This window comes from Pleurodeles waltl, chromosome 7 (genome assembly GCF_031143425.1).
Source record: "Pleurodeles waltl isolate 20211129_DDA chromosome 7, aPleWal1.hap1.20221129, whole genome shotgun sequence".
Classification (NCBI taxonomy): Eukaryota; Metazoa; Chordata; class Amphibia; order Caudata; family Salamandridae; genus Pleurodeles; species Pleurodeles waltl.
In genome coordinates, this window is record NC_090446.1 from 818210626 (window position 1) to 818237217 (window position 26592).

The 26592-nt window shown below is 43.1% G+C and overlaps 1 long non-coding RNA gene across 1 annotated transcript in view; it reads right to left on the reverse strand.

The window, feature by feature from the left end:
- The window catches only part of LOC138247329 (uncharacterized), an 86191-nt gene extending 78856 nt beyond the window's left edge, over positions 1-7335 (reverse strand). The window contains exon 1 of the long non-coding RNA XR_011194445.1: positions 7315-7335. This is a non-coding gene — a long non-coding RNA (uncharacterized lncRNA). The remainder of the gene's footprint in view (positions 1-7314) is intronic.
- Positions 7336-26592: the final 19257 nt, after the last annotated feature.

A 26592-nucleotide genomic window follows, 5' to 3' on the forward strand; every position in this document is an offset into this window, starting at 1 on the left:
CCAAAAGTGATAATTTTGCCCCTCCAACTTAGGGGCATTATGGAGTATACTGGGAAGGCTACGTTATACTGAGTAATTTGGTAGTTGTCCCATGGCCCTGGGACTGCCACAGGCAGAGATATCGGTGAAAATGTATTCCAAATAGGAGGCTCCACAAGGCATTATGGGCAAGTCTCCAAGAAGCAGTGCATGTTAGCGCAACGCCACCCTCCTGCGCAGGGGATAAATGTATCAGTTTAATTTCTGGTGCTTTTCTGCTTTTTCCTTTCTAGAGCGACCTCACACTTTGTTCTATTTCTTTTGTTTAGGTAGGGGTGCTCAGTCTCAACCATGCATCTCAGTTACTGTCCTGGTTGGAGGGCAGCTCATTAAGCCCACCCCGGCTGCCTTCACTGAGTCCTTGCGCTGGCCGCATACTCATGTGCTGCTGGCAGAGCCAGCAGCCTTCATTTATGTCTGCCCGCTGAAGCAGCAGACTTGCACTCTTGTGTGACTGTCTCCCACTCACGGGCCTGGGGAGCAGGGAAAATAGACCACCAAGTTGGGGGATGGCAGCAACACTGCCCCATCCTCCATTTCCATAACTGGGCCCAGGGGTGGGGTCCTGGGCCTCTCCTGCGTTCTGTAAGGGAGTGTGACTGCGCTCACACCAATTGTTGGCCCTTGAGAAAAGCACAATTTACTCTCCTCCACATTGCTGCAGCACTCGGTCATCTGGGGATTTGATCCCAGCCCCTGCACCAGAAATTGCTCAAGGGGTGAGGTAGAAGAGTGAGGAGAGGCCTTCATGCCATCCCCTGGGTGCTAGAATACCCATGGGAAGAATATTAGAATGGCAGCAGAGCCCAATAAGCTCTGAGCCATGAAAAAGGGCCAAAGGTCATCAAAGTTTAAAATGCCATTACTCAGGTCCAGTTGGGCCGAGTTGGACTATCCATGGTTCATGTTACTCCTGGTGGCAAGCTCTATTCACCAGGGGAAGTTGCAGCAACCGGTCATAGCAATTAAATCTTCAAATGCTGGTCCTCCTGGCTGCTTGCGCCATTTTCCTTTGGTGCTTTGATGGTAGGCCTTCCCCCAGCTGGTCCTCAGGGAGGAGTAAGGGGGCCAGCCTCACTGGCCCTTGTGGGGACCCACTTGTCCTGGGGTCAACTGGGCAGAGTCCTGGTTCCTGAGTGAGGCTCAGGGAATTCCTCCTTCCAGTTCTCCATGGCAGTCTATGATTCCAGCAACACAGCAGGTAGAAAATCCTCAGGCAAGAGAGAGTCTTTCCCCTGTGCAAGAGTTTAGAAAATGGAGAGGAAGGTTCTAGAAGACAGGCACCCATAGTAAATTCTGGGGTGCCACATCACCTCACCACCACTGTGCCAACTCTCCTGTTGGGACAATCCAAAATGGTGTCATCCAGGGGACACTTGTCACATCAGCTCCTGAAGTCTCACCTCCATTCCTCATTGGTGTCAATGCCAAGGACTTGCCCACTAGAATTTCAAAGGGAGCCCCATAGTGGGTTGGATCCAGTTGTCTGGACACTCTCCTTTGCTCATTGGGCTTGGGCAGGCCCATCCCTGGTGCAGTGTAACAGCTGGGTGATTGACACAGATCATTCCACCCCACCCCACCCCTTTCCTTCTCAGGAACTGGGAAAAGCACTGCTAATTGCTGCTTTTGTGTGGATGTAGCCTTTATTCTTCTGATGAAGAAAATGTAATACTGGCACGGCCTGGCCTGGGCTCTAAGCCTGAGCTGAACCAGGCAAATATGGGTACTCTGAATGACCCATCAGGTGTACAGTTATCATTTTGGAAGTTTTCTTGCACAGGTTACACTCCAATTTAAGCTCTAAAGGGTCTATATAGGTCAAAGGAAAGTGAAACTACTTTCTAAGACAATTCCCTCACTATGCATATAAAGGGTTACCTCTATAGTTAAAACATTAAGCACACTGAGTTTCCCTAATAGTGTACACCGCCGACATGAGGTCTATCCCAGGTGAATACCTAATCCTGCAGAGACCCCATTATGCAAGGCAATCTTTGCTCTGTTACCGGGCTGCACACAACAGTAGTCTCCCACGTGCAACCTGCATAAGTGTGCACACAGGTGTGCACACCTGTTCTTGTGTAACCAGCTGAGTGCCCCTTACACTTGTTACATTGCAGCTGCTTTGTCTTAGAAGATGAACACTGGTGGTAAGCACACGCAGTCTTTTTGCCATCTGTTTACATGGGCGAGACACCAGTAGTGAGAGGCACTCACAGTAAAAAGTCCAAAAACAGATGCTCAGTTATGCAAAAAATCTGGGTGTACTGCAGGGGCAAAACACAGTGCAGGTCAGTAACAGCTAGAGAATACTGAATCATGAATGAGCCTATTTTTAAAAACTGTTCAATGAATTTAGGAAGATTTGTTCATGCATGTTTTGCCATACAACAGAAATTAGATAAGGTAAAATTGTTTTAATGATCTATACATTGATGTGATATATTCATTCATAAAATATAAGAAAAGCCTGCAATCCAAGCATAACAAATATGTCTAGGTTCTTTTTTACAGTTGAGTTGAGATAAGATGCAGCTGCTCAACTGCAACAACTTATTGCAGGTGAGTTACGACATCATACTGGTCATAGAGCGTCAATGCAGTTGTATTTTAAAAACAAATATGAGAAATGACTTCTAATTATTTGTTTTCCTAAAATGAACAAGGATGAGAAGAAAGGATTGACTGATGTCAACATGCTTATTTGTTGTACATAGTTCATTACAGAAATGTGTCTGCATATGTACTACTCACTCTGAGTGACAAGACTCTCTAAATGTGATTCATGTTCACCTGTTGCTAATACGTTTTGCAGCAAATTACTAACTGCTTTTTCATGTGTTTACTGCTCTTCAGATTATGCTTCTATTCGTCATGTCTGTAACCATACTATCACTTGTACGTGAATCGGAAAGGCCCCATGATATCAGAAGTTAATTTGAAGAGTGATGGTGTGGTCATGTATTATAAGGAATAACATACTCTCTGCTGTGCATTAAAAGGATATTGAAAGTGACCTTGGACATCTTTATTTGATGAAGGAACTCAGCATTCGGCCTTTGTCCTTTCGGTAGTCAGAAACTCCTCTATGACTTAAAATATCCTATACTGCATAGGGTCTTACCTCATATATGTGTAGTTTATCAAGCTTAAGTAAGTTATGTTACATGCTTCATTTCTGACAAATTGCGGTGTGTTTGGTAAATGGTAGACATTTTTCTATCTTGGACAATGATCATAATGTTAATAGTATCAATAATCCTCTGAAGTCATGCTTATGAAAGTTATACAAACACATCTAAATAAATAGATAATACATATGATCACCCAGAAAAATGCAAAAAGAACACTTAAATATAATTGTACCCATTTCATTGAATCTCTGGAAGAAGAAATGCTCATGAGAAAAATATAGAGGTGAGATAACACAACCATGTATTTCTTAAGAACAAGATTTTCCGAACAAATATTCATCCAGGCAGATTGGCCAACCTGACTGTCTTATAATGCATGTTGTAGCTATTTCGGCTTTTCTGAATGCTCACCGCAGATTTTTCACCTTGTGTGCACCCTATTTTTGCTGGACTCCTTACAATTTTCCAGAGCTAATATGTACTAGCAAAGTGCATGTATTTCTCCTCTCAAACATGTGCTGTACATTTACCTACCTGCTTACCTCTAACTTCCCTTAAGTCCCTTGAATATCCTTTTTAAAGTCCACCTATGATATGGAGAGTTAAAAGTCATAGTTTGGCACTGAATAAATTTGACCATCCACATGTATGACGGAATTATATTTCTGCCCAGACCATTACTCTGTTTTGACTAGGCTGCATTTAAAATGTACTTTAGTGGTATATCTCCAGGAAAAGCACCTTAGTCATGTAGGAAAATACTATTTTTATACATTCATAAGGCTCCATTAAAAGCATCACGAAGACCAGAGGAGCAGGGTGATAATATACAAATGTAGGGCCAATACATATTGAAGTAACTGTACGCTTTCAGTGAAATAAATGCCAAAAGCTATTTCAACTTGTAGGCCTGGCCTGACCTTTCACTAATAGGCCTAGGTGGCCTTAAAATATTTCACACCTCTGCTAAGGAAAGGGTTACAAAAAATGCTTTCAAATGATTTCCTGCTTAGTTTTAAAATCTGACTTAATGGGGATATCAGGAGTCAGATTTAAAGAAAAGTGTCGCCAAAATTGGGGAATACAGCGCACCCCTGCATTTTCCCCTGCATTGGCGCTAAATGTAGCTGCACCATCGTGCAAGGAAGTCTGTGTAGAGGGGTGTGATTGTTTATGTGCCAGAAGGTGTCTGTTCCTGCACATAAACAATCCACAATGCAGCACACACAGAAGTGCCAAAGTGTCATTTTCAAATGATTGTTTATGTGCAGGAAGGAACACCTTCCCACACATAAACAATAATTCTGGCATTTTGCTTTTTCTATCTGTGCAGCAGAATGTAGAACACACAGAAAAAGCAAAAAAGAGGAGGACTAAAAGTATTCCTCCTCACTGCGCCCTGCTAATGCCACCTCTGGGGGCGATGTTAGATTTTGGCACTGCCTCATGTTTATGAATTTTCCACGCACAGTGCTGTGTGGCAAGGGGCTGTATTTACAAGGTGCCGTTAAGTGGCTTAACACTACCTTGTAAATACAGTGCTGCGCTTAGCGCCACAAGAGCGTCACAAAAAAGTGACACTGCAGTGGCGCTAGGGGCCTATAAATACGGCTCCAGATGTTTTAAAGATAACTATGCAAAACTGTACTCTAGGGTACCAGAGCCAGAATGACTTAAACCAGTTTTTCCAATAATTGCACCTCTAGAGATCGAATACACATCCTTGCCTGGGACAGTTCACAACCTAGACTCAGAAGACAATAATTTGCCTCTGGGCCAAGGAAAGGCCATTGGTGTTTACTTAAATGAGTGTTAGCCTTTGGGCCAGTTAAAGACAGTTCAGACCAGTTCTGCCAGGTATCACACCTCATATTGAGGCCCATATTAATCAAAACAAAGCAAAGCAGCAAGCAACTTGCCAGCACTGCACTGAGTGAAAGGGAATGGGCAGGAATGTGCCATACTTCCCATTATAATATACGTGCCTGTTCCTTCCTAACACAGGTTCACGTTTGACTGCCTAGTGCCAATTCAGGCCCCATGGGGTAAGGATGCCTGTACTGTAGGCAGGGTTGTCTTTGTGCAGAAAGGTACACTGTTTTGCACAAAACAATCTCCTGAGGCAATATCCTCTTTCTAAGTGTGCTACAGGATAGGAAGGCAGGAAACACATAATATTGAAAAGAAAAGGAAACCTTCCAATCCACGCACAGGCTAAATTAAACTATATTTTTCTGTAACTTCAAACCTCTCAGAACCCATCCAGAATTTACTTCTACAATACTCATAGCAGTTTATTTCCTCCAATCAAACTTCTTTCTATCATCTCCACCCTCATGTACAAAACTCTACCGGACAGCTACAAATGGAGCCCCATCCAATGAATTTTCTACAGTTATCTTGACCAAAGTCAACAAGGTCTTAGAGCTCTCTTATGAGTACCTCCTAAATATTGACAAAACCCCTAATCTAATCCTATTATAATAATCTTATCTCTGTCACAATCATCCAAAATAAACCTTTCAATATTCTCAGAAACTTGAGAAAAAACATGAATGCTTCTTCAAATCAAGGTGACTTTTCTGATCCTTACATTATGCCAAACCTCCACCTTACTAAAAAAAAATCAAATCTACATGGAAAATGAAATCAATCTGCAGTGTTTCTTGGTTGTGGAAGATGACTGAACACTGTATCTTCTAACAACGTTTGGAATTCATCAAGAGGGGTAACCTGCTACTAATACACCAATCTGGTTTCAGAGTAGGGCATGCATTTGAAACAGCATCAATAAAATTCTTTGATGACCATAAACCTGCCTGACATTACCCCAACATTATCACTAATCATGTCCTGCCTTGCAATAACTCTATATCCTTCATTAATCCAGACCTTGGACATAAATATAAATGCCAAGAGGGTGAACTTTTCTCTCCAGATGTTAAAGAAATTAAAACCAATTCTGACACTGGAACACAGGAAAACAGAAGTGTTTGCCTTAATTTATTTGTGCCTGACCTTTGGCAATGTGGTCCTGGGAAAGACATTAAAAAGGGTCTTGCATTTCACAACAACACAAAAAGATGATGGATGGAGTGCTGAACAATGCAAACACACCGCAGTCACAGATCTGGGTTTAATCCATTGTTCTTTTGCTCACCATGCCACCCTAGTTTGGACCCAGCCATACGCAAATCAGTCATCACCCTGTTCCTCATGGGAACAGTCCAGCCCGAACTGCCTGAGGACTACTATCTTCAGACACAAAATTCAACTGCATCTAAGTACCAGAAAACCGTGGCTGTGTACAAAGTTTGCACCTCCTATCCATAAGTATATTGTAATCATACCAACACAGTCAGTACATTATTAACAAGAAACACAATGGGTGTCCAACTGGTAAGCATCCAGCCACCAAGAATGCAGATGGTATCATTTGAAATTCAATTGATACTTGAAAGTTCATAAGTATATACCAAGACACACTAAATACATGCAATTCTTCCTGTTGTATCAGTAAAGATTCCAATTCAAAATTGATGTGTAGTAAAAATAAGAAGGTCGTTATTCTCTAACACAGATAGTACCTAAAACGTGCAGTGAATATTTCCCTTAACATATAAGTTTTACAACATCCGATGGTGGACACAGTTGTGTAGAGTCAAGCCTGTATCGTATGTTTAATAGATGCCCAAATCAGAAATATTGAAAGTAGTATGCTTCTAGAGAAATAAAAAATATCCAAGTTTGGAACTCATAAGCCATTAGAACGGCAAGTCACAAGCGGCGACCGCTAGTGTGTTGAACTGACCATCAATAATTATGAAGTGTCCTGGGTATACGTATATATAGAGAGGCAAATATAGCTCCACATCAAAAAATCATTGCAATGTAGGTGGTGGTAATAATTTATAGGATGTGAAGTCTGTTCCGAAATTTAACGTGGATACTTTCACACAAAAATTGTAAGCGTGAGAAAGCGCCATGTACTGCTAAAAACATAGCAGAGTTATGGCATTATTCAGTAAGACCACGAAGCATTACCTGCTTTAACAATCAAACTATTCCAAGTAAAAAAGATAATTTGTAGACTATGCAATGCTGGTAATAATGACAACATCCCGATCCCAAAAGTTACCTATCAGAGCATGAATGTTTGTTCAAACGCCAAGTATCAGTAGCGCGGAATGCCGCCATGATCCTTTTTAAAAGCACACTCATCATAATCGTAGAAAGGAGATGCCCGCGGTCAAGGAAACCAATGTAGGAGGGTATGCCTAATCTCATTACGTTCGGTAAGACTACAAAACAACAGTCAAACTATTCCAAGTAAGAAGATCACTTGTAGACTACACAATGCTGACACTAATTAGAACATAACTGATCTCAAAGTTACCTGTCAGGGCATGAGTATTTATTTAGAGGCCAAGTATCCGTAGTGTGGGATGCCGCAATATTCCTTTTTTTTAAAAAGCACACTCGTCATAGTCATAGAAAGCAGACTTCCACGATCAAAGAAACAGATGTAGGAGGTTAAGCCTAGTCTCATTACATTCTGCAAAACTACAAAACAAATCATAACGAGCATAGGGAAAGGACTGGAAAAGCTAAGCATGTCAATACTGAGTTGTAAACAATTAAACCAAGTTCTGAAAATTACGAAATGAATGACAAAAATAAAAATAAATAATATATCAATGAGTGAAAGCCCTATTGTACAACAGATGTAGAAAAGGACAGTGGGAATCACAGTTTAGTAAGTGACTAGTAAAGCGTAAACAGAGGCAGATAGATGAGTAATCTGCACACAAAATATCACGATATATTGATCAACAATGAAAATAAAGATTTGCATAGCCCATTCAACCGCATCTAACAATGCTTAATTGAGTTACATTGGTTTCCCATTGAGGCCAGAATACATTTCCAAATGGAATACCTTGCCTTTAAGTCAGTTTATTCCAAAGCCCTGCCTTACTTGACCAACCTCCTAAAGATCTTTGGAGGCTCCAGGACACTCAGAAGCAAGAACAACCTCCTTGTAGAAATTCAAACCTCACATGCCTTTCACTAATCATTCTCAGGTGCTGCCTCATTATTCTTTAACTCCTTGCCTACAGAAATCAGTACGGCACACACTTTACTATACTTCTGCAGCATTTTAAAGACTTGTCTGTTGACTATATTTTATTCAGTAATCTAATTTACCCATGTTTTCTGAGTTTTGTTAAATCATACTGTGTTCATGCTTCACTAATCAGTCTCTTCTAACCTTCCCCCTTCCACTGTCTCTTCATTTCTACTCCTACTCTACCACTTCCTTATGTTGGCCTCTATAGATCTCTGTTCCTGCTCTACCCTCACACATTGCTTCCCCGTGTGCACTGTACATAGTATGTGTGTTGAGTGTTTAATGTATCTATAGTGCTTTACTCTAAGAGGAGCTGGAATAAATTTTTGGATCCTCTGTGTGAGATGGAAAATCCATAGAGCCTGTCGAACAGGGATGTAGATAATACGCACATTCCTGAGGTCTTTTTTTAAGTGGACTAGGCACATGTGAAAGGAAGGAGGGAGACAATCCTTTGAAATAAAGAGAGACTCCCAGCCACCTTCCTGGTTTATTCTTTCTACTTTGTGACATATCTCAGTTAGAAGGCATAACTCTTTCTCTCTTTCTCTTGTCGCGTGGGCTCTCATTATTCTAAATGAGACTACTGGATTTCTAGGTAGCAGGATCTATAACGGTGTGGGGGACTGAGTCTGACCCACGTGTAAAGAACTCTGTCACCCTAAATCCGTTTTTTGCTCCGGCTAACTAGCAGTGCCTCATTTCTCCCATGTGGAAGGAATGATTTGGCAGCCGAGCGCATGACATCTTTGGAACTTCTCAGGGAAGTCGTGGTTACTCAGATCCAAACCAACTCTCTTATTTCCAATGTGATCTCATATACAAATGACAAAGACAGTATAAGTTTTATATAATGTTTTTAATAAAACGACTGTATTTTAGATATTAAGGCGTGAGCCGCAATAACCAGAACGATACAACACAGTAGGATTAAAATAGTCACCAAGAGAGTAAAACATAAGAACAAAGCTATCATATTGTCTAACAGTTTCTACTCTCCCTCTGCTTGTTCTATTTAGAGCACAGCATGTTAAGCTTCTAGCTTGCCTATTAGAATCACTGTGGAGACATCAGCCCTCATACCAGAGCAAGACCTGTGATCTTGGTTCAGCATCTGCAACGAGGCAGTCAGCGTCTAGTTGTGGTTCCCTGGTCGGAATCTCCCTCTTGCGTGTATTGGGACAAGGAAGTGATTTTATAACTAACATGTCATCGTGATCACAAAATGTTCCTACGCAGGAATGCCAAGTCTAAACTCCTACCACGTCTATCGGCAATGTACCAGACTGTATCCTTGACTGAAGCACAGAGTAAATATGTTATGGTGAACTCCAGTGCAGAAGTAGGCAAAACAGCGTGATATGAATAAAAAACAACACCGTAGAACTGGCTATTTGAAAAATAACAGTACGAAGCCTAATAAAAAGCATGTAAAGCAAAGTGCACAGAGGCTCTAAACCATCAGCAAATGAATAAAATATATTCAGGGCAAAGTGCACAAAGGCCTAAAGCCTGAAGCTAAAGCGCAATGAATACGTAAAACTAACCACACTACACCCTCCCCTTGTCGGTAGCAAGTGGTTCCAATAATATAAAAGGATGCCCCAAATATAAGCAACACCTAAAACAATTATTTCGACAAGGTGAGAAGACAACAAAGTCATAAATTTAGGTAACATGTGACCATGAAGCCAAATTCAATATAGTGTCAATTTTGTAAAAATCCAATCGTCAGATAGAAGCAATAGAACGCAGGAGTTCCTCCACTTCGATATATGTCAATATCGGAAGATCCAAGCCACAAAGTACCATGGAGCAGGTGTGATCCAAAGCCCCAAAACCATTCAGGGCGGCACCCCGTGCAGGGCCTATGAAAGAGACAATACCATCTTCCTCCAGGAAGGGAATCTCATAAACTGCCTCACGAAGCAAGCGCATCCGTAGTGCACAAGTCTGGGAATGAGCCCTAATCGGGAACATCAACAGATCAGTATCGACCATTGGAGGGCGCTGCAATGAGAGACAGAGAGCCAGTGCATGTTCAAACGAGCACCAAAGGCATCGAAACACGGGTTGCACACAATCCAAAACCGGTCTAAATGACAGAGACCAGTCACACTCCAAATGTCCCAGGAGTGTCGCTCCAAAATGCTGCATCATGCGTTCACGACACAGCTGCGCCGACGGGAGCAGCAATACAGGATCTCGTCGTGACGGGACAGCCATTGTGAAAAAACAGCAACAACAGCAAGACTCCAGCCAATAAAGCCAAAGTAATCGGGAAACCCCCAAAAATGCTTCCGAAAATAGAATGTATAGCCGAAGGTATCAAACCGAATATGGAAGAGAAGGTATGGGCAAAACCAACACCAACGACTTTGAAAAAATGTGCAATACCAGTAGTGCTGGATGCATTAAATATACGTCCCACAAGTTCACCGAAGTGATTTGGAAAGTTAGTATTCAAAAGGGACTGTATCTCCGCAGATGACCTTGCCACTTGATGTGCATAGGTCTCGCTAGCAGATGTAAGGGCCACATGCTTTTGAAACAATAAAGCTTTTAGCCGACTCAACTTGTCGAAATCAACCTTGGAAGTAGCAATATGAGGCCAGATGTCCGCTACCTCCCTAAATTGAGTGGGGGGAAACAACACATTCCCGCAGCACGTAATGGCCTTGTTGACAACAACGATGTAAACTATTCCGGCACGCAGGCCACAGCAGCGTTCGCTGTTAAGAACAATGTAACTGCCGTTAGAAAGCACCTGGAAAGTGTTTTTAATAACCGGGACTGGAACTCCCTTCACATAACAAGCTAAGTTAGCAATCGAAGCGTTACACGCCCCGTGCAAGGACAGCTGTTTACAAACCATTGAATGGCTGACAGAAGCTTAGCATTCGCTGCCGCTAAGAAAAACCTCCTTCAAACCATTAACACATCTGTACTGAAAGGGAAGGTCCCACACCTCGTGTATGTAACTGTCTCCCAATAGTTCATATCTACCCAACGGAATGTGCTCCAAACAAGAAGTAAATTGCAAAGTAGAGATAGGCAAATTAATAACCCCATGTATCAACCATTCAGCTGACGGAATCTCAGCTACCGTGAAAGGCAGTATCTCTAATTTCTCAATATTTAAAATAACATATGTCGCTTCCTTTTTAGCCATCAGTTTTTGTTGACGAGTCAAATTAAAAGAGATAAAGATCTCTCTGGCACAAACGTGCTGCCATGGAACGCGACCCGCCTTCAAGGTCTGAAGAGTCCAACCCAGCTGCATGATGGACCGCGTCTGACTCTGCCCATGATATAAAGAAGACATGTCCGATTTAATAATGTCAATGGCAGAGGAAACAATGCTGTCAATCGTGTAAACACGGTCAGAAAGGGTATGCATGCCATTATCAACAACAGACAAAGTCTGCATCAGATTTTCCTGATCAATCTGCCTCAACCGGGATGCAGCCTCTTGTTGTGAAAGCTTCCAAATCTCATTATAAACCTCGTATAAAAACGTGGTACTTTTGGACCTGACAAAAAATCTTGTAAATCAGTATCATTAGACAGTAACGTGAGATGTGACTTAACTGCATCCAGCGTGGATGACTTCAACCATTGCTGACAAAGCTTCCCCACACTGTATGTAGTTATAATATCAGCATGTTCTGGTGATACGTAACGAGGGTCTGCCCTACTAGTCCTGAACCCCCCTGAAGAGGTGACAAAACGTTGATGACACACATTAGTGTCTACAGGCCATAATAACCACCCGCCTGGATGTAACGATGAAGTGTTAAGCGTACCATTCTGGACCCAATGTGTAAAGTCACTAAAAGTAGCATTCACATAGTGCTGCCAATTTGTTAATTTAGAAGGGACAGGTATACTAGGCAAAGTCAACTCCCTAATTGTCGCTAAGCCCAAACAGCTAGTCTGTTGTACTGTGTCATTGAGGAAAATCATCTGCACAGGGATAATACATGCTCTAAATAACGTGTCCCTGCCTTGCATTTGCCAATTTTTCGAACCCCAAACACTTTTTAAGTCAACAGTTTTAAACCAGTATTCATACCCCTCGACCGAAAGTTTAGATACAAACAAATTTGAATACAGTAATTTAGTATCGGTCAATAACATTTGCTTATTAGAATACGGTGCAACTTTAAAATAGTAGGACTTAGCATTCCGTTGATCATGCCCAGAAAAATATGCAAATTTATCATAATAAGTTTTCGAACTCCCTTGTGGAGGAGTCGAGCAATGTTCCCATTGCACATAATTAAACATGGGCTTAGGGCTACTAGCTTTATGAATAAAATGGTGTCCATAACAGTTGTAGCAAAACATGTCACCATGATTATCTCGAAATTGGTAAGCATCTTCATCGTCATAGACAGTATAATATTGCAAATCCGTTAGCATAGAATCTACTGTCTTCACATCCCAATCATCAGAAACAATGCCAGGTATAACAATATAATTCATTGATAATTTGAGGACATACGGTATTTGAATCAATTCAGTGGGACCATATATATCAAACATTACTTTATACCACACAATTCCATCCGGAACTGGTATTGCAGAAATGTTTACAGTGGACAAGTCTCTTCGAACCATATGAGACGAAAAATGCGGTTTTAACACAGTCTCCACGTGCTCAATGTCAGATCGATCAGGAAGAAAATGACCATGTATTATCAGAAAAAAAGTAACCACAAATCCCAACCATAATAAAACAGTCATCACGGCCAAAAACAGCCAAAAATAGTTCCAAGGAAAAACAAAATATGTGTGTTTAAGCCAACCCAGCAGCCTTCATGGACCGTGGACAGAAGACATCGAGGACGAGGAGCCGGACACATCATTATCAGCGTCGTTGAAGCAACCAGAAGCAGTTCTAGCAAAAGGAGCAACTGTGAACAAAGAAGCAGATGGAGGCTCTCGCCGTGGCACACTATAAACCACATGTTCAGAAACATCAGTAGAATGTACAGCAATTTGATAAAAAGATTCCATATTAATCGCTGTCGGTGGAACAATCGCAAGATCATCATCCACCCTCCCCAAGCTCAGAGAGGAAACAGTGTCGGTGAAAATCACCTGCAGCGGGACTTCTTCCCCAGTAGTGAGAGGGATTCCGGAACTACTGGGTGTCCCTCTTGGTCTGCTGTGCAGAATCGGCCACATGTTGTAACTTGACATTATCAATGGAAACAAAGCGATTTCCTTTGGCCCCGCGTAGCGGTGGTAAAATCACAGTTCTCGTGCCGCTCACCCCCAACACAGGGACAGGTTCTCGATAAGAAGGACCAAATTCCTTTTTAACTGCGACCTTTACACGCACTAGATCCCCAATCCTGGGTATCCAACCAGTAGGTGTTACTGGTTCATCCTTAATTCCTGAGGAGGCAGCACTGGCAGAAGAGTTATCTTCACGGAATTGTTGTAAATCCTGCAATACAATGACACGATCATTTATGTCAAAGGGCGTATCTGCCGCCTCCACACCAGGACCATCTAGGTCAGGAACATACATTCGTATTACAAACAGGCACTCATATGAAGCACGACCCCCCAGTGACCTTCTAGGCAAGTTATTAAGTGCTCTCTGTACTCCATATAGGTGGGCTAGCCAACCACGACCCGTACCTATAACTCTGGCCATTAAGGACTGCTTTAAATCACGATTTAAACGCTCCACGACAGAATTTCCCTCGGGATGAAATGGAGACGAGAATTGGAGTTGGACCCCCAACGAAGCCATGGTGTCCCTGAATGCCTTAGAGGCAAAAGCAGGGCCCTGGTCCGAATGAAAAGCTGCAACTGCAAATGTATCGACAAAGATGCGCAAATCTTTAATAACATCGAGCGTCAGCCGAGCGTTGTGGCCATACCCACACAAATCTGGAGCACGAATCTACAGCAACCAATATATATTTGTATGCACTATCTGGTGTCAGCGGACCACAATGATCCAAGTACACACACTGTAATGGTTTATTTGAAATCAGAAGGGGCGTCTGCTGCGGGCGTCTAGCCAATGATGCTTTAATTTGTTGACAAACGTCACAACAAAGGACATATTGCTTGGTCTCTTTATAGAGACCAGGCCACCAGTAACGAGCCTGTAAAAGTGAAATCGTAGCAGCCACACCAGCATGTGCAGAAGCCACCCCCTCATGTGCTGCACAAATCAATCGAGGTCTCTCAATTTTATTGGGAATTTCACGTACACCAATGCCTGGAATTGTAACAGTAGCATTCAGCGCACCATTCAAGCAGTAACTATATTTTGAAGGAAATCCTTTAGGAAAGGGCGTGCCATCAACCGTAGCCTTTATGGCAGCCGAAATCTCTGTGTCTGGTTTGGAACTCGAACGAGTCACTGTGGCCACAGTGGCGACAGCCACTGCTGATTTCACGGCTTCATCAGCCAAAGTATTCCCAGCAACGTGTATTCCAACACGCTGGTGTCCAAGTGTATGCACAACATGGACGCTAGGAAGCGTTTCCTTCAGATCCGCAACCTTACCCCACAACATTTTATGTTTAATGGTGTTGCCTTTAGAATCTCTGAACCCGTTCATCTTCCAATAGTGTAGATATTCATTGAAAGACTGAACAGAGTAGTAGGAGTCACAGACCAGCAACGTTAAAGTCGCGGGATCCGCGTGCTCCAATGCTAACAATAGAGCTTTGAGCTCAGCCAGCTGTGCCGTGCAATCTCCCAAGGTTTTAGTATAAGTATGTCGGGGGCAGAACAAGTCCCCCTCCATAGTGCCGCTCACCACCGCACATGCAGCAGAATACTGTTGTTTAGTCCCAACCGCTGGTTGCGCAGAGCCATCGGTATACATGACCACTTGATATTGGTCAATAGGCAACGTACCAGCAGGAACTGGGTATTCCATTTCATATTGAAGAAATTCATGAGTCTGCAGTTTAGGGTCAAATACATAATCTACATCAGTGGCTGTCAAAGACTTAGCCCATTGTATCCATCGCGGGTGTAAAGCTTTCGAATTTGGAACACTCGCTTTTGTAACTGCCTCTAAGGCCGGAATCGGGGAAACGACAACGATGCGTTGACCCTGGGCCAGCGGGCTTTCTTTAATAACAGCCATCTGAACTGCCGTGAGAATTTTCTCAGTCTGTGCAAAACGTTGTTCTGCAGCAGAATACAAGTGAGACTTGTATGCAATCGGGACTGTCTCCCCCTCATTAAAGGTGACATAAGTAAACCCAACAGCCCCAGGTATCACCCTGATGACTAAATGTGTCTTATTGTCCCGTGTGTGTAAATGTTTAACTGCTAAGAGATCACTTTGTAATTCTCGTAGTATGTGTGTATGTTCAATCGTCCAAAATCTACTCGAAAAATTTGGGCGAATCAACTTGTATAAGGGTTTTATACGCGTCGCATAATCAGGAATGTAAGTTCTGCCAAAATTCAGAAACCCCAACAATGACTGGAGTTTCCGAACCGTATTAGGAGGCTGCAATAAAGCACATTTCTCCAAAAAATGTGGCGCTAAGCTCTTGCCCTCACTCGACAACTCATATCCCAGGAAAATGACGCTGAGGAAGGCAATCTTTGATTTCTTAAAATTAAACTTATAGCCAATATCAGCAAACCCCACAACAATGCGCGATACACGCCTTAGATGTTGCAGAATCTCATCGTCTGTCAAATATATGTCATCAACATATGATAACGCTTCAGGGTCGAACTCATGCAGCATTTCAGTTACACAAGCTGAAAACAGTCCTGGGCTATTCTTATATCCCTGAGGCAAACGACAAAAAATTTCCTGAGAGCCAAACGCACTGAAACAGGTATAGTCCCGACTCTCGGGCGCTATATTCTGGCAGAAAAATCAATTTGAGATATCTAATGTTGTCTTGTATTTTTTACGCACTATATTATTCATAAGCGCTGCGCTGTGTGAATTCTGTATTGCATATGTGCGTGTATGACTATTCAAATGTCTAAAATCCACCACTATCCTATATGAATGGTCCGGTTTAGCAACCGGAAATAAGGGATTATTCATCGGCGAGACACAGGGCTCAATTACACCCTGATATTCCAATTGTGAAAGAATTTTTCTAACCGATGCCCTTGCTTCAAATTTGATAGGATACTGCGGTTGTGGCTGAGGTTCACCCTTTATCGGAATTACATGATAAGGTGATTGTCTGTCCCACCCCACGTTATTTCTATACAAGGCGGGAGCCTGTGCTAGAGCCCATGATTTACTATAGGACTCCACTAGTTCTCTCGGAACAAGTGGTGAGAAGGAAGGTGTAATAACCTCCTCCCCAACTGGACAGTCGCGAACAAAGTCAGGTGGCAAATCCTGTTCGGCCAGCAGAACATCATATGATTTTACCACATGGTCCCAAAAAATGGCGTTTATAATACGGTCAATGTCCCCTTCCAATCGTAGAGTCACTTCATATACTCTATCAGGATCAGAGACTCGCATGTCCGCCGTCTCGACTTGTATGAAGTCATCAGTTGCTTTCACCTCCAGATGCTCTAGAAGACTCCGGCGAACTATTGTGACCTCTGCCGCGCTGTCTAACAGTGCTAACGCCCACGTCTTGTTCGTCAAGAGAACTCTCTTCTTGAGCGGCATGTCTAACTGAGACTGCTGCCACTTTCTTCTTTTTAAATTGCTGTTTTTGTTGCAGCGGTATCTCTTTTTGTTTAATAGAAACCTCCGCCGAGCGTTGTGAATCCTGTCTCGGTTTCACGTACTCCGTCCTCCGCTCTGACCGCCCACCTCTCTCACTTCTCTTTTCCGAGGAGTCCTGAAAGGAACGAGATTGGCGTGTATCAGTATATTGATATCTATCAGGCGTCTTCAAAGTATCCCTATTCCTGAGATTATACTTATTCTGTGGGGTCTCCGGTTGCGGAGACTGCCCACCATCTTTCTTAGGTGTTTGCTGTTTCTTTTCCCAGCGCTTTTTCAAACCCTCAGGTTGTTGCTGTTTAGCAGTATCTTTATTATTTTTACCCTGTAACTGGGGTTTTTGTGGTCTAGCCCCTAGGCTATCACGACCAATACTAGAATATGTTTCCGCTATTATTCTCGGAAGCTCCCGCTCCTGATTAAGCAGCGGAACATCCCGAAGACGCATTCGCACTGCCAGCGCTACTGCCTCTCCTTTGAGATTACTCAAAATAATAGAAGAAACTGTGGCAAAATTGTCCAGCAACTGCATGCCCAAATCTAAGGCAGGGGCAGCCCCATATTCATCCTGAATCTGTTTAAGCACGTCCGGTAAATTAGCTAATGTCGGTGTACCGTGTGCCGTAGTGTAGAGCGCGGCAAACACCGTGCCCCAGGTATTACAAAGGTCCACCGGAGGAACCATCCCATGCGGCAAACACATCGTCAAAATTCTATGTTTATCCTGAGGTCCCATATGGGGAAATACTGCTTCCAGCGTATTAATTTTTTGCGCCAGCCAAAATGGAGTCTCCTCTCGTTTAGCCGGTACTTTACCCATAACAGAGTGTACAGTGGCCGGATTAATACCCGGAACCACAGCCTGTGGGTGCGCTGGAGCAGCACGCGCTGCATTCGTATTTAGTGTCTGCATGACAAACTGAACTAATCGTCTATATGTAGCCGTTAATTCCGTATATAAACGACGAACTTCAACCACTGCCAATTGAGCAACCGCAGGATGAGGTGTATATGTAGCCAATAAAGGCCAGGTAGGACCATCATTACTCAGTGGACCTAACCTAACTTGTGCTACTGAGTGTGGGAGGGCGCCATCAAGCCAATTATGGTGTTCTTGATAAGATAGAGGTATTTCTAAATAAGCGTAAGCCCTGTATCGTCCAGGGACATTCGCAACAGTGTATTCGTGAAAAGTATTTGTTCCCCTATCCACTGCTGGAAATCCGACCCAAGAATAAAATAGTTCCGTTCTATAGGCTGCATGGGCGTCCACCACAAAAGTGACTGGACCCCCCTGGACTGTCAGTCCATGTGTCAATAGATGTCCCGTGAGCGGGTGACGCATATTAAGTGCTATATTCACTACATTAGGATTCGCCATTTTTATAAAAAATAGCTTCAGGTCAGAGAAGGCACACCAATATCGGAGTTTTTCCTTTCAAAGTTCAAGCTTGAACAACCAACCGCTAAGCAATAGGAGACACCTATGCCGTGGTGGCGGAAACCCTCAGCCCCACGGACGTCTCCGTATACGGAACCGAGGAGTCAAAATATATATGAGACCAAGAGAGTCAGTCGGACCCAATCATTAGTGCCAGACCAAACGTTGGCGGCGTCATGTCGCGTGGGCTCTCATTATTCTAAATGAGACTACTGGATTTCTAGGTAGCAGGATCTATAACGGTGTGGGGGACTGAGTCTGACCCACGTGTAAAGAACTCTGTCACCCTAAATCCGGTTTTTGCTCCGGCTAACTAGCAGTGGCTCTTTTCTCCCATGTGGAAGGAATGATTTGGCAGCCGAGCGCATGACATCTTTGGAACTTCTCAGGGAAGTCGTGGTTACTCAGATCCAAACCAACTCTCTTATTTCCAATATGATCTCATATACAAATGACAAAGACAGTATAAGTTTTATATAATGTTTTTAATAAAACGACTGTATTTTAGATATTAAGGCGTGAGCCGCAATAACCAGAACGATACAACACAGTAGGATTAAAATAGTCACCAAGAGAGTAAAACATAAGAACAAAGCTATCATATTGTCTAACAGTTTCTACTCTCCCTCTGCTTGTTCTATTTAGAGCACAGCATGTTAAGCTTCTAGCTTGCCTATTAGAATCACTGTGGAGACATCAGCCCTCATACCTGAGCAAGACCTGTGATCTTGGTTCAGCATCTGCAACGAGGCAGTCAGCGTCTAGTTGTGGTTCCCTGGTCGGAATCTCCCTCTTGCGTGTATTGGGACAAGGAAGTGATTTTATAACTAACATGTCATCGTGATCACAAAATGTTCCTACGCAGGAATGCCAAGTCTAAACTCCTACCACGTCTATTGGCAATGTACCAGACTGTATCCTTGACTGAAGCACAGAGTAAATATGTTATGGAAAACTCCAGTACAGAAGTAGGCAAAACAGTGTGATATGAATAAAAAACAACACCGTAGAACTGGCTATTTGAAAAATAACAGTACGAAGCCTAATAAAAAGCATGTAGAGCAAAGTGCACAGAGCCTCTAAACCGTCAGCAAATGAATAAAATATATTCAGGGCAAAGTGCACAAAGGCCTAAAGCCTGAAGCTAAAGCGCAATGAATACGTAAAACTAACCACACTACACTCTCTTTTCACATGCTTTTGTTTGAGATTAAACACAGGGCTCCATTCATATTTCTTGCTAAACACTGAGTGACAAAGGCTTTATTGTGGCATCAGTGGCTGTAAATCTAAATGTTGTAAACTGCAAAAAAACAGCTGTTCTCTGGATCTCTGGATCTAAGGTATTTCTGTCTCCCTGACTAAGGTAAATACTAGATAAAACCCCAGGTCAGTATACTGGTGTCCTCACTGCCTGGGTGAAGATCAACACTTCAATTGAGGCAGAAATTGGCTGAGTTGCAGAGGCAGGACATTTAATTACTGGCTTTCTTACTGGGGGTGGACGTGAGGGGGCAAAACCCATGTAACAAGAGCTCTAAAACTGCCTGGGGAAACAAGAAACTTCTTGCTGGAGAAAGGGATTGCTGGTCCACATGCCTCAAAAAATAGAATTTCCTATTGCATCATCAACTCTGCTGCTTGGTGATTAAAAAGCTGTACTATGAATTTGGGCCAAGATTTTCTGTCATTTCATGAAAAACAAATGCAGCAAGACAACTTGCTGTGCTGTGTCAAATGAAGAGAGCAGAAATGCAACATATCTACTAAGATATGGTGCATTCCTTCTCTCTCTCTGTGCGCTGGTGAATTGAGTGTTGCCTAGAGCCAGCACAGGCACCTGTGCGCCTTGGTGTGGACACATCACATTTTCCCACAGAAAACAGAGCTGTTTTTTGCAAAGTGCCTAGCTGTGGATTTTGGCCTCTAGCTCCCCAGCACCAAGGGAAACCTACCAAACCTGCACATTTTTTAAAGATAAACACCTAGGCCAATCAAAGATGGGGTGACCTGTGGGGCTCTCACCAGGTTCCGTTACCCAGAATCCTTTACAAACCTCAAAATGTTGCCCAAAAAAACACTTTTTCCTCTCACTTCGATGACAGAAAGTTCTGGAATCTGGGAGGAGCCACAAAGTTACTTCTACCTAGCGTTCCCCCATGTCACCTGATAAGAATGGTACCTCACTTGTGTGGATAGGCCTAGCACCAGTGACAGGAAGTGCCCCAAAACACAATGTGGACACATCACATTTTCCCAATGTAAACAGAGCTGTTTATTTGCAAAGTGCCTAGCTGTGTATTTTGGCCTCTAGTTCAGCCGGCACCAAGGGAAATCTACCAAACCTGCACATTTTTCACACTAAACACCTAGGGGAATCAAAGATGGGGTGACATGTGGGGCTCTCACCAGGTTCTGTTACCCAGAATCCTTTGCAAGCCTCAAAAGTTGGCCAAAAAAACACCTTTCCTCTCATTTCAGTGACAGAAAGTTCTGGAATCTGAGAGGAGCCACAAATTTTGTTCTACCCTGAATTCCCTCAAGACTCCCGATAAAATGGTACCTCACATGTGTGGGTAGTCCTAGCGCCCGTGACAGGAAATGCCCCCAAAACACTATCTGGACACATCAAAATTATCAAATACAAAACAACCTGTTTTTGCAGGGGGGTACCTGCGTTTTTGGTCCTGGTCTCAGCAGCCATCTAGGGAAACTTACCAAACCGAGGCATTTCTGAAAACTAGACACCCGAGGGAGTCGAGGGAGGTGTGACTTGCATGGATCCCCCAATATTTTCTTACCCAGAATCCTCAGCAAACCTCAAATTTAGCTAAAAAATCAAATTTTTCCCACATTTCTACGTGGGATTACCACACCAGGACAAATTTCCTACCACCCAATGTTCCCCTCAGTCTCCCGGTAAAAATGATACCTCACTTGCGTAGGTGGACCAAGTGCCTGTGACAAGGAAGAGCCAAAAACATGTCGAAATTGAGGGGGAACCAAAGCGTGTCAAAAAGGGTGGTTAGTTGGGGTGAGGGCGTAACCAGGCCCATGCTGGTTGGTAGCTAACACCCACAATTTTTGTTTTTAATTCCTTGGCATCTAGTAGACTTTCTACCCCCCTGGGTGTGGACCCAGGGGTAATTGCACAATCTGCCCACTTGTGGGCAGAACAAATTTGGACCCATTTATTTGGGGTGCGGGTATGGCCCTGCCCCACCCTCTCATTTTGAAAAAAATATCTTCCCTAGTGGGTTTTCAGCACCTCTTGGGGGCAGATGATCCTTCCAAAAATAGGCCGATCTCCCCCCAAGGGAGGCAGATATGGCCAACAGTAATGTGCCCCCATGGGAAGTGACGCTTACCCAAGGGGCTGCCCCCCCAAACAAAATACACACATACACACACACCCATCCCTGGTGTCTAGTGGTTTCTGCCCCCCTTGGGGACAGATTGGCCTGACAAAAGTAGGCCGATCTGCCTCCAAGGTGGGCTGAAATCCCACCAGAGACCAGGGAAGATTTTCCCCAACAGGAGCAGAAATGGCCTAAATACAATTTGCCCTCCAGGGGAGCAACCCTTGCCTAAGGGGTCGCTCCCCATTCATAAAAACATAAAGTAAATTTAAAAATATATATATCCCTGGTGTCTAGAGGTTTCTGCCCCCATCAGCCTAATTATATTAGGCCGATCTGCCTTTAGGGGGGCAGAAAAGGCCTAAAAATATTTCCTCCCCAGGGAGCGGCCCTTGCCCAAGGGGCTGCTCCCCTTATGCGTAAGTATAAAAATAAGAAAAATTCCCTGGTGTCTAGTGGCTTCTGCTCCCCCTGCGGCAGATGGGCCTAATTACATTAAAATAAAATAATTTGGCCCCCCAGGGAGCAACCCTTGCCTAAGGGGTTACTTCCCACATATATATAAAAAAAAAAAAAAAAAATAAAAAAAAATGGTCCCTGGTGTTTAGGGGTTTTCTGCCCCCCAGGCGCACATTGGCCTGAAATGGCATAAAAATAATTTGCCTAAGGGGTCGCTCCTCACACATAAAAAAGAAATATATATATATCCCTGCTGTCTAGGGGTTTTCTATCGGCCTAATTATATTATTCCGACCTGCCCCCGGGGGGGGCAGAAATGTCCTAAAACTGATTTGGGTCCATGGGCAGCAGCCCTTGCCTAAGGGGCCGCTCCCTTCTTGACAATTGCCAAAATGCGATGCGATCGGGCAGCAGAAATGCTAGCAGATGCATGAAAGGAAAGGAAAAGCCTTTCCTTTCATGCCTCTGCCAGCCCCCTCCTCCCGAGCAGAACAGAAATGCTATGCATTTCTCTTCCTCATCGGGATGGAAGAATGCTTCCAGCGCAATGGGAGGTGACCTCTGATGAGGTCAGCAAGCGATCGCATGCCAATGTCATAAGACGGCACTGGGGGGGGTGAGGGGTAGAAAGGAAAGTGATTCCCCTTCCAACCCTGTCCTGGGAGGTGGGGGTGCAGCCCTCGGTGGGAGTGCTGGCACTTCCTCCGAGGGCCAGTGCCTCAACGTAATGGTTACGTCTGTGGCGCCAGAGAGGCGCAGCCACGAACGTAATCATTACGTCCATGGCGTGCAATGGGTTAATGAAGAAGTTATCTTGGTTTTTAATTTATTCCTACAATTGTACACATAACTCTGAGCATTATTGGCAAATTACCTCAAATTATACAACTGAGGCTCATTGATCCCTGAACACCTGCGGCACAAATACGAACAATTCCTTCCACTACTTAATATTATAAGATTTCTATTTCTTTAGTCCCAAATAATATAGAATACAATACATGCCTGTTTTAATATTGTTTACATTTTAGCATTTGCATTGTGCATTACAACATTTATTTACATTGATTTATTATGTAGGAAACTATAAAGTCTTATGTATAGTTGTGCTTTCATTATTGTTGTGAGCTATAGAGCCAATCAACTGTTTAGCATTGTTCATTTCATAAATTATAAACACAATCATTTAAAGACTAGTGTACATGTCTCCGATTTTCTGTTTTGTTCGTTCTACCTCCACTTATTACCCTGCATACTAGATAATGCTTACCGTTTGCATAGTTGTCAGCCTTTGCAGGCATCACTGAAATGACTGATGTCTGCCTATTCACAGTTCTGATATATCTCGCTTAGTAAATGTTGAAGGAAATGTAGAAAGCAAAAGGCACTTATTTAACTGGAATTGATATCTCCATTGTTAAATCAGTTACACACCTCTAACTTACCTGAATTGTGAGCTAAAGTAGTACCTGAAGTCTAGGATCCTTGACTTTGAGTTGTAAAACACTTTGTAAAAAACATGGGCCCAGATTTAAGAGGGTCAAGCGCCTCCTTGCTCCACATCAGTGTAATTTGTTATGATGCTAATGTGGCCTAACAAGGCCAAATTTGCCACACCATATTTACAAAGTGGTGCGACGCATGCATTTCACTGCGCCAATTTTTAGAGTCTATTTTTAACACGACCACAGAGCATGCATTAAAGGGGGCATACCATTGTTTTCAATTGGCCCCTATGTATTCTCCAGGAGGTGCTAATCCTGCACAGTACATCAGTAGCATCAAAAAAAATGTCTATGCTATTTCTCCACGCCTGCGCCATGCTGCGCCTTAGATTCAATATGGCGCACTCATGGTGGTGGTAGGGGGCGCTAAAGGTTTGCAAGAAAAGTGGAGCTACATTGGATGCAGCGCCACTTTTCTTAAATCAGGGCCTTGAAATTCTCCTGCAAGACTCAATCCTCTTTTGGCCAGTAAATTCAAGGGTCCTCATGCTCCATGTCCCAACGGTGATGGTGTTGATCCTATGGCGGTGAAGGTTTTGTGGCTTCCAGGTAATTTCTTCTTTCACCACAAGTTGTCATAGCTCTCCGTGAAGCATATTCCTCTTTCGCCAAGGCCAGGATGCCCTTCGGTCTTTTGGTTGACTTTTCTGTAGCTAGGAATTTTTTACATGATAGGGTAGCTATCTCCTTGCATAACCCTCCTTCTTTCACATCTGGGCTTGGGACCAGCCTTGGCTGAGTTAGATACAAAACTGTCTAGTCTACATCTCCAATGAACCTCACTCCTTGCAAAGAAATAAGAGATGATCCTTCTTAGTTGAATTCCAACTTGATTTTGAAAAAGAGGAATGATTGATTGTACTTACAAACCCGCAACCCTTGCTTCCTCTGTCATGAAAAGCATTATCATATGATTTACAGCAGTGGCCACTGTAAATCTCAAGGGGAAGGGTGGAGGTGGGGGCATGGAATGGGAAATAAAATAATATTTTGAAAAAAAAACGTACCTGTTGCCGCCTCCACCCATCTCGATCCTCTTCCTGTTATTGTATTGGTGTCCCAGTATTCCCTGGGACACCAGCACAGGCTCCACAGCAATCCTGGCTCTACTCTCATGCTATAACTAGCATGAGAGCAGCATCAGGATTGGCCTGAGCGGCTTGTTCTGGTGCTCAGTGCATTGGGGTCTGTGCAGTTTCTCCAACCTGGGTGTAACACAGCTGGGTTGAAAAAACCTAAGTGCGCATGTCAGTTTGGTTGGCCAAACTCACTTGCACACTTGGTGCAAATTGACTCCACTTCCCCTCATCACCCATGCACCAGCACTGCATCTCCCTGCACCACTCCCTCCCTGGCCGAGCTAGCAGCTGAAAAATAAAACAATGTTAAAATAATTGTATTTTTCAGCTGCTGGCTCATTCAGTGGGGGACGCTCCTTTGCCATTGTAAAAGAGCCACCCTGGATGAGTTATATGAAATATTAGAGCTCTGAGAGAAAAAATATGTTGAGGCATTTTGTGAACCACCAAGAAGCTGAGGCCTAGACAAAAATGAAAACAGGTACACCTGGAAAGTTTCATTTAAATTGAAGAAATCTTTTTGGGGAGCTGTAAATACAGAAATGCAAGGTAATTGTGCTTCATTTCCAAGTAACCCATTTCAAACGTTGAGAGTGAGCCTTAGATGAATAATGGCCAGTTTCTATTTTAATAATAGTGGCTGTACACAATCTGTGATGTTATTTGTTCTTTGGTAAGCTAGGCAGTGAATGCCTGGAACTGGACTACTGTCTACCTCCAGAAGCAAGAAGGCTCTGGACTGATCATGGCAGTGTCTGAGGCATGGATAATTCAAAACAATTGGAAATGGCTTGCATAGATAATTATACTGTCTCTTTGCAACTATGTTCGCTAAAAAATGAAACAAGAATGAAGATTTTCTCTAGAATTGATCATTCATTGTCTTTTGCTCTTTTTGCATTTATCGTCCTCCATGCCTTATGTTTCCTTTTCCCACAGAAGAGCTCTAATGTTTTGAAATGATAGCCTACCATACACCAAAATGGCAAATACTGAAGAGTAGGTCATGCTATAGTAGAGATGAAGAGTGATGGGATGGCCTGGATACATGGTGAAGTAGAAGTGCCTGAGCTCCACATCAAGCTGCTATAAACCCTAGCATGAGCATATCTTACACTTCAAATAGGTGACTGGAGGAATTAATTGGGTGCTCATTACGGCTGATCAATCCATGCAAACCCTTCAGTGAAAAGCAGTATCTATTTAACGTTTTGTGAAGAGAAGACGTCCTTTATTCGAGGACCAAAATGGCTGGCATGAGTGTATTAAATATTTTTGTGAAAGCGTCCAGCCTACAAATCTCCAAGAAAAATGATAACATTACAGTGCAAAAACGATGCAATTTCATGCATATAACGTTCCATCACACATGTTAGAAAATAAGCATATAAACCCAAATACTAGCTATCATTGGTATTTACTTTTAAGTAATCTGACAAACACGGGCCTTTAAAAGTGAATGAGTCACGTTAACAGTAGAACGAAAAATTTAACACATGCCCGTTTTATATGCAGAAATGGAAGTTGGCTAGGAAGACTTTGCTTGGTACTTTAAATTATTGACTCCTGTTCGGTCATTCCGAAGTTTTTATAGTTGTTGCCTTTTTTGGATTATAAGAGACTTATCTGGAGAGCTATTCCTTTCCCATCTATGATTAGACTATATAACTGCAGCTTCTTGTTTGTGATCATGAAACCTGTACTTCGCTCTGCAAAGCCTGGTTCTCTCAGAAA